The sequence below is a fragment of the Pinus tabuliformis genome, chromosome 7 (assembly GCF_031772625.1).
Source record: "Pinus tabuliformis cultivar Carrire ecotype Pingquan chromosome 7, CPIR1, whole genome shotgun sequence".
Taxonomy (NCBI): Eukaryota; Viridiplantae; Streptophyta; class Pinopsida; order Pinales; family Pinaceae; genus Pinus; species Pinus tabuliformis.
Genome location: NC_142293.1, coordinates 1,389,164,539 through 1,389,173,141, shown reverse-complemented (window position 1 = coordinate 1,389,173,141; position 8,603 = coordinate 1,389,164,539). Strand labels below are relative to the sequence as shown.

At 36.9% G+C, this 8,603-nt stretch overlaps 1 pseudogene; it reads right to left on the bottom strand.

The window, feature by feature from the left end:
* Positions 1-1,210: 1,210 nt before the first annotated feature.
* LOC149252837 (mannitol dehydrogenase-like) lies at positions 1,211-7,755 on the bottom strand (annotated as a pseudogene).
* Positions 7,756-8,603: the final 848 nt, after the last annotated feature.

Below are 8,603 nucleotides of genomic sequence, written 5' to 3'. Positions count from 1 at the left end.
TTAAGAGCAAACATGATCAACTCGATCATGGCGTGCGTTGAACAGGTAAATTATTCAGTCATTGTAAACGGGATGCCATCAGCATTCTTCCTAGCTTCGAGGGGCCTTCGACAGGGATGCCCTCTGTCTCCCCTGTTATTCATTTTGGCCATGAATTCTCTGAGTCTTCATATTAACAAGGCCGTTGATGAAAACAGATGCCTCCCCTTGAAATTATGCAGGAATATTTCTATCTCACACAATCTTTTCGTCGATGATGTCATTTTTTCGGCATTATATGCAGAATAACATGGATGTGCTATCATGATATCCTTCAAAATTTCCAAAGGGCGACTGGCCTATAGATTAACAGTTCAAAGTTGGTTATTTATCACAGCGAGATTAACCAAGAAGAGCTGGACTGGTTAATAAATCTATTTGGTTTTGAAGTGCAATCCATCAGCGGGAGAATCAAGTACTTGGGTTATAGATTAAAACCAAATGGTTACTCAAAATCTGATTGGTTGTGGTTAATTGAAAGATATTTCAAGAAGATTTCAGCATGGGAGAACAGAAGCCTCTCGCTGGCCGGGAGAGTTGTTTTGGCCCAATCAGTTTTAAACCAGCTGGCGGTTTACTGGGTGCACTTGTTTTTTCTACCAGCAAGCATCATTCAATCTATGAACAGACTCACCGCCAACTTCATCTGGGGTGGTCAGGCAGGGAAAAGAAAGTTTCACCTCTCGAAACTTTCACATATATTTGCTCTGAAATCTATGGGTGGCTGGGGTCTGTTAGACCTGAAGTCCTTTGGAAAAGCTCTTGTTTGTAAAACTTTATGGCGGGGGATCTTTGATAAAGGTATTTGGAATAACATTATCCAAGAGAAGTATCTGCACAGTAAGATTTTATCCTTTTGGTTCAGAAGAGGTAGCATAGGCCTTTCACGTGGATCTCCAATTTGGATGAGCCTGAGAAAAATTGAAAATATGTTCTGGAAGAATCTTTTATGGCATTTTCATACGGGGGAGCGGATTCTGGTGGGAAAAGACTCTTTTATATGTGGCAGTGAGGAGATCCACGTCCCTGTTGCCCTGTTAAAGTTCTTTCATAGGAAGGGTATCTTTTTCGGGATGGGCTGATTGAGAGATGGCAGGGCCCTATCCCTATCTGGGGGGAAGCTGAGAGTATGGATATATCGCAAGACATTGGTGGCTTGTGGATGCAGATCTTAACTATTCTCAGAAATGGAGGCATCTTCCGCTCTGTTGAACAGCACTGTCTCATCTGGGGAAACTCTCATGGAATGGACAGCATCAGGGTAAGGGACATATACAGTAACATGATTAGTGAAAGACTGCAACAAAATGAATGTTCCTTCCCGAGTATATACTGGAAAGCGGGTTGTCAATTAAAAATGGTCTTTTTTTCATGGTTATCGTTCCACAACAAAAATCTAACGTGGGACAATTTAAAAAAGCGTGCTTGGCAGCGTCCGGGTATATGCCCCATATGCAGATCGTCCGAGGAAGACAATTCTCATTTATTCCTTAATTGCAAGGGATCCCGTCAAATTTGATCGCTCCTGGCAATTCGTTATGATTTTAAATTCATGTCTCAGTTGTCGATCATGGATGCTTTTAATTGGTATAGTAAACAAAACGCCAAATGGAGATCCATCTTTATCATTACTTTTTGGTGTATTTGGAGGTGGCGTAATAATTTCATCTTTAATGACAAAAAGTCTCCAATGCTGGAAATTTTTTCCTCCATTTGTAATCTCTTTGAGGAATTCCAGCCCTCCTCACCCATGCTGGGAAGGCCTCCTGTTTCAAATTTTCCTATGGCATCCTCATCTCTGCCTAGAGCGTTTTTCGATGGTGCTGCACAGAATGGGGTTTGTGGCTGTGGTTTCCATATTCAAGCAAATGAAGACTGTCTTTTCTTCGCTCACTGGAATGGAGGAAGGGGTTCTAACATGATGGATGAGGCGATGGCCTTTGCTGGTCTCTTGAGTTTCTACCTTTTCCTAAATCTTCAAGATATTCCTATTTATGGTGACTCTAAAGTTCTAGTGGATTATATGGCTAGGAAAATCTCCATTTCAAGGCCTCATCTTGAGGGTTGGCTTAATCGCATCAGTTTCTACTGGCCATCCTTCAAAGGTGCCACAATCAACTTCATTCACAGGGGAAAAAATCAGACGACAGACTCCTTATCAAAAAAGGCCTTCAATCTGCTCCCGGAGCGTGGCATCTACAGGTTACCTCTAATGGGATATGTTACTCCATCCAGGACTTTTACCCTCCCTATTTCTAGTTCTATCATGCAATTTTTTATATGTTTTTGCTTCTGTTTGTTTCAAAGATGCTAGCTGATTCGAACAATATGCTATGGGTTTTCCGTTTTTTTGAACAGGTCTTCATCGAGATGTAGATTTTGTTTACTGTTACAGGGTTTCTTTTCTGGACGGTTTCTCCTTGCATTCAAGTGAATTTTTGTTTCTGAATCTGGTCTATGCATCGGTCCATGTGGATGGATTCCTGATATATTTTTTTCTTTCTTCTTTGGATCTGACCTTCTGGCCTCTTTTCATCAGCTCATGGCTTCTCTGTTGATACAAATCTTTGGAACTCTTCCTTTATTGTATTTTTGGACTCCTTTATATTTCTGATATAAAAGTATTATGCTTTTTCTATGGAAAAAAAACACTTAAAACCATGATGGACTTGCTTCTTTCAATTGATAAGAGTAGTGGCGCAACTTTCAAGCCACATTATTGCATAAACCAACCGCCCACAATAAAAAGACGCAACATCATGGCATAAAACAACAACCCACGTAGTGACTTAACTTTAAAGCCATATCATTCCATAAACAATGTAGGATACTTAAATAATGTAACACGTCTAATTAAATCATGTAACAGATGTCAAATCTGGGCAAAAAAGTAGACGAAAATGAAAAGGGAACTGATTCGAAAGAAAGGGTATCAATTGCCATTGTCCCAAAAGTACAAAGGGAGGCTTATAGACTTATGAAGTTGGAATTGTTGAATTTCTATGAATGATTAAAAAGTACAAGTATTTCTAAAAAAAAAAAAATTGAAAATAATGAATATTGGAAACCATATAACATGTACAGTCTAAATTATATATATGTATATATATATATATATATATATATATATATATATAAAATCTCAATTGTATTGTCAATTTGGATATTGGTTAACTTTTACACAAACATATGCTTCCACAATTGTAACTCTTCTCCAACATTGATTCATATTCTTCGTGAAACCTGCCACATTAGTGCAGTGCAATAGGAAATATTGTAAAGAAAGGTTGAGAAATCTTTCTTTATATATAAATATATATTTTTAATATGTTTTGAACTTATTTATAAATGAGCAGTTTGTATCAAATCTACTATGCTTGTCCCAAGTAAGATACAATTTTGATATTTCATTTACATAATTATTCATAAATCTTTTTAATATTTCTACTCATTATTTGTTCACAATGGACAGTGCAGACCATTGTCATTATGAAGCTATAACAAACTGTATAATTCATACATTTGCGCAGTACTTCTTAAGCAAATGTTGTGAACTTTGCATGGTCTTTCCATAAAATTGACCGCACCAAAAATGGGATCCATAGATTTATAGAAGCCTACTCTTGAATAAACTCCATTTCTAATTTTTCATTTTTCAATTCTGGTAGTGACATGTAGCATATTTCCTTCAGGTTTGCATCTCCTCACATATCACCTTAAGAGGGGATTGATAGAGTCTGAAGTTCAACAATTGTTTTTGTGAAATTCTGAATTAGGCTCTTAAATATATTAAAGCAATTTTTATAAACCACTGCCATTGTACATAATTGAATTAAATGTAAACTTTATAAACCACATACATGTTATTAGTAAGTAATCTTAAAAGTAACATGTTAAGAGTGACATGGTTCATAAAATGACTTAATGCAATATAAAAACAAATTATTAATGTTTAAAACACTGGTGGATCCATATCCAAATTTAAATCTGAAATCTGGTAACTTATACACACACACATCAACCGGATTTAGCTCAGGTGGTTGGCATAAATGTTGATAACAAGTTAGTAAGTAATCTTAAAACTAACATGTTAAGAGTGACATGGTTCATAAAATGACTTAATGTAATGTAAAAACAAATTATTAATGTTTAAAACACCGGTGGATCCATATCCAAATTTAAATCTGAAATCTGGTAACTTATACACACACACACACATCAATCGGATTTAGCTCAGGTGGTTGGCATAAATGTTGTTAACTTGTTATCGTCCCCAAATAGGTTCAATCCCTGCATGTGATCTATTGAGTTCATAATGAGTATTTCTTGTAATGGCTTCTAGCCTTAATGTATGAGAAATCCCTCAAGGACCAAAACATTAATATTCCTCATATGGAATATAAAGATATTTCTTATGGAAAAAAATATTTTCCTGTTCACTCTTCAACCAGCAAACAAGCAATTCAAAGTTAGTGATGAAAGGAATATCTTCCTTTTTATTTTTACATGATCATTAACCAAATAAGAACAACCTGAGTAAAGAAATATCTATTACAAAATAAATTCAACAATAGAATTTAAAGAAACATTATTGCAGGAGGTCCTTTTTCACCTAGCAGTCCATCATCTCCCAACTTTCATAACAACAACTCCTATTCGAAGCAAATGTGGGGAACAAGAGGACTATGCTATTGCCCTAATTCCCCTTACACCTTCATTTAAAAAAATTACATCTTCCTTTATATATATATATATATATATATATATATATATATATATATATCGATATATATATATATATATATATATATATATATATATATATATATATATATATATATATATATATATAACTACATCTTCATACATTTAATTCTTAAAATATAAAATAAATTTAACAAAATTAACTCATCTAAAAACATAAAATAACTACTAAATTAACTAATCCATAAATGTAAAATAACTACAAATTAACAACGGAATTTTCTCATTGATGTTGGGAATTGGTGAAATCATGTTCACAATGTTTGGTACAAACCAAAGAGATAGTTGAGTTGGTGTTAGTTATCTTGCACAGTGCAGTCACTCATTTGAATCCGAAGGTTATAAACCTATTTGTTAAATATTTTCAAAGTTTCATGATATCATTGTTGTAATACTTATACTTACCAATTATTGCTCTTATACAAAAAGAAATTATTGGTCTTATACAAAAAAAAAATTCAATGCGTAGGTATACACAAATGAGTCAATCACAGATAATGAATTGTGTGCCTTACAATTGCAACCATGATTGTGCCCTCGCTGGGAATTTTGAATGGCTCCCTCTACCAAATCTAATATCCTTTCTACCTTACTATCTGCTTCATCATCTTTACTTAAATCAGCATCACTATTGTACAAGAACAGTCCTTGTCTTGGGTGGTTGCTCATCAACGAAGACAACAAGGAAGGAGGGTTGTGGGTTTGGGCATGGGAAGTTCCATGAGAATCCACTGCATTACCATCCAGAGTATTGAGGTCTCCAGCATCACCATCATCATCAAAAGGGGCAGGCATGCTTAGGTCCAATAGTTCCACTCTTGCAGGCAGCTGCTGCAGCTTAGGGGTCTCCTTGTTGCCACAACAAGTAATTATAGTATCTAGAGCTCCGCTACCCCAATGGCGTCTCTTTTGACCACCCAAAGCCTGACCTGAAGCAAAACCCTTTTTACAAATTGAGCATTCATGGATCCTTGGAATCTTCTTACCTAAAATAGCAGTAGACTCAATTGTCCTCGTTCCATCTTTGGCTTTGGCACCAGAAACCTTAGTCCTCTCCTTTTGCAAGAGACTTGTGGAAATTTCCATGAAGCTGAGAGCCCAATCCAGTACTGAGCTCGTTAGCTATGTCTTCTTCTAGGCTCTCATTCTCATAAAAAAATTAATTACACAAAATTAAACTATAACATAATTATGCAAACTTTATTAACCAAATTGCTCAAGCTCTCGGGCATCTATTACATTCTACGAGTTATAGTTCCTAGTTTCTCACATCCTCATTCAGCCATAAACCTACTCTTCTATGAGAGATAAAAGCTTCTCACCAACTATAACACATTTCCTGAGTTTCCTTCACCTCTCAAATCAAACTCCCCCCAATAAATTGACGGGATGCACACACCAAAAGTAAAATTAAATCCGAACTTCCATGTGATTAACACCCAAATTCTTGTTCAAGAAAATGGTAGAGAAATCCAAAATTTAGAGATACCATATCTGCCTAAGTTGTGGATGCCTTTGACACTCTCAGTTTGATTGGAATATAATTTTGTTCATATCTTTTGTCTACAAGACAAAAAGCCACGGAGGACTTACCCATAACAACAGGCGGAGCAACAAATTTCACAGGCTTTTCTGGCAAACCGTCTATGACCAACTTACCATTCACCTTTAACAAATTAAGGAGGGGCTTCGCAACATGATTAGTAGAGACTGTGTCAATAATATATTCTACAGACTTGACTGCAACCTGCATCTATTTCTCATCTTTGCTGATGACAAAGTGATCTACTCCTAAAATTTCTCTCACTTCCTTTTCCATGCTAGGCGATGTACTTATCACCATCACTTGCAACCTAAAAGCTTTTCCAAATTTGATAGCCATGTGTCCGAAACCGCCAAGCCCCACCACGCCCAGGCTCTTTCAAGGCTTCGTCATCTGGAAATATTTCATGGGGTTGTACACCATTATTCCCGCACATAGCAATGGTGCAGCAACATCTAAAGGAAGATTCTTTGGTACCTTCACCACAAAGCTACTTACAACCCACAAACCACCCAAATTATTAAAACCCTATTTAACCAATATAAAGAAAAAATATTAATGCCATTTGTCTCTGGTTTTATATAAAAGAGACAAACCACCCATCTCGGCAAGGCTTGCCGAAACTTGGCGCAATTAAATTTTCCGAGGTTTTGAGTCAATTGGGAGATTCCTGAAACTCGTTGATCCCATTCCAAACATGAACAGGATTATATGGATAGAAAAGGAAGCCTTTTATGGCGATTTTAGCCCATATGCCCTAAAACAAAAATGGTTGCATGAGTTGGGAAAATGATTAATTACCTTTGGTTACAAACCATCAAGTATGAGTAACGTCCAAAAGTGACAGAACCATCAACATCGGTGCTACCATACGTCCAAATGACCTTCTCACAATACTGTTCTTGCCCTTTGCTACAAGAATCGCAATGATGGCAACTTCCAACCATACAGCCCACGCCCACACGATCTCCAGCAGAAAAATTCTTCACTTCTGAACCAACTTCAACTACTATACCTACTATTTCATGGTTGCAAAAATAGAATTGCGAGTAAATTAAAATTGAGCATGAACTTCTAGGCATATACTCTTTTTGTCTTGCTATTTGATGTGAAGCAGTGTTGAAGATCATGAAGACATTACCCAGGAACCATTGGGTATTGGGAAGCTTTCCATTCATTACCAATTTGATGTAGATCAGTGTGACAGATTCCGCAGTATACGATCTTGAAAGTAACATCATGCGGCCCAGTTTCCCTGTCAAGGCAATTTAAATGTAAGTTTTCTGCAAATGGGTATCAATAGAAGCAAACAATTTAAATGTAAGTTTTCTGCAAATGGGTATCAATAAAAGCAGTTATGAGAGTAAAGCGAGGAGAAACCTGCGAGTGAAATTGAAGGGCGAGAGAATTCATGACTTGTCTCTAGCAACCCATCCTTGAACATTAGACTGATCTACTTCCTTAACCATCTTCTCTTCTTCACAACACTCATAAATAAATTTGATTCACTTAGAAGAACATCTAAGCAAATGAATATAAAGAACAGATTTGAGGAGACAGCAAGTGTTGGGATGGGTATTTAAAAGGTCAAGTATGGCAGGATATAGCAGGATGACCACTGAATAACCGAGAGGTAAATTCATCGTTAGGCAGCAAGGCAGGTCGTGCACAGCCGAAACCGGAAACATTATTGCAGCAGGTTGTGGAAGAGCCCGGAAACATTATTGCAGGAAGTCGTGGAAGAGCAGAAAGCGGAAAGCAGGAGGAGCAGAAATCGGAAAGCAGTTTTGGTGAGGGAGGAATAGTCCGAGAACATATGCCAGTTGTGAATTAAACCAGATGCCAGCGGGACGCCAAATGTCAATCAGAGAATCGATAGGTAGACTACTAAACTCATTCAAAGGAAGGCCTACTGGCCTAATAAATATAAAATAATAATATACACTTTAATTGACTGCAAATAAAATTTATTTTTGAATAAGAAATGATTGTTTTAAAAACGACAAGAAATAACGGGCTTGCCATCGGCCATTTAAAGCGCCCCGATAGCACCCGTTCACCCTACATATCAATGCAGAGGTTGTATGTTCGAATACCATAATATATCGTACCTATTTATCAACGTTTCAGATTTCCCCACATCCCATCTCCGGAACTGGCTATCCGTGTTGTTGCGGTGTTCAACCTCTTGTAGTGTCGTGTCCATTTGCAATTGCCAAACATCCTGCCTCCCATCTCATATTGTAGGTGCCCATAT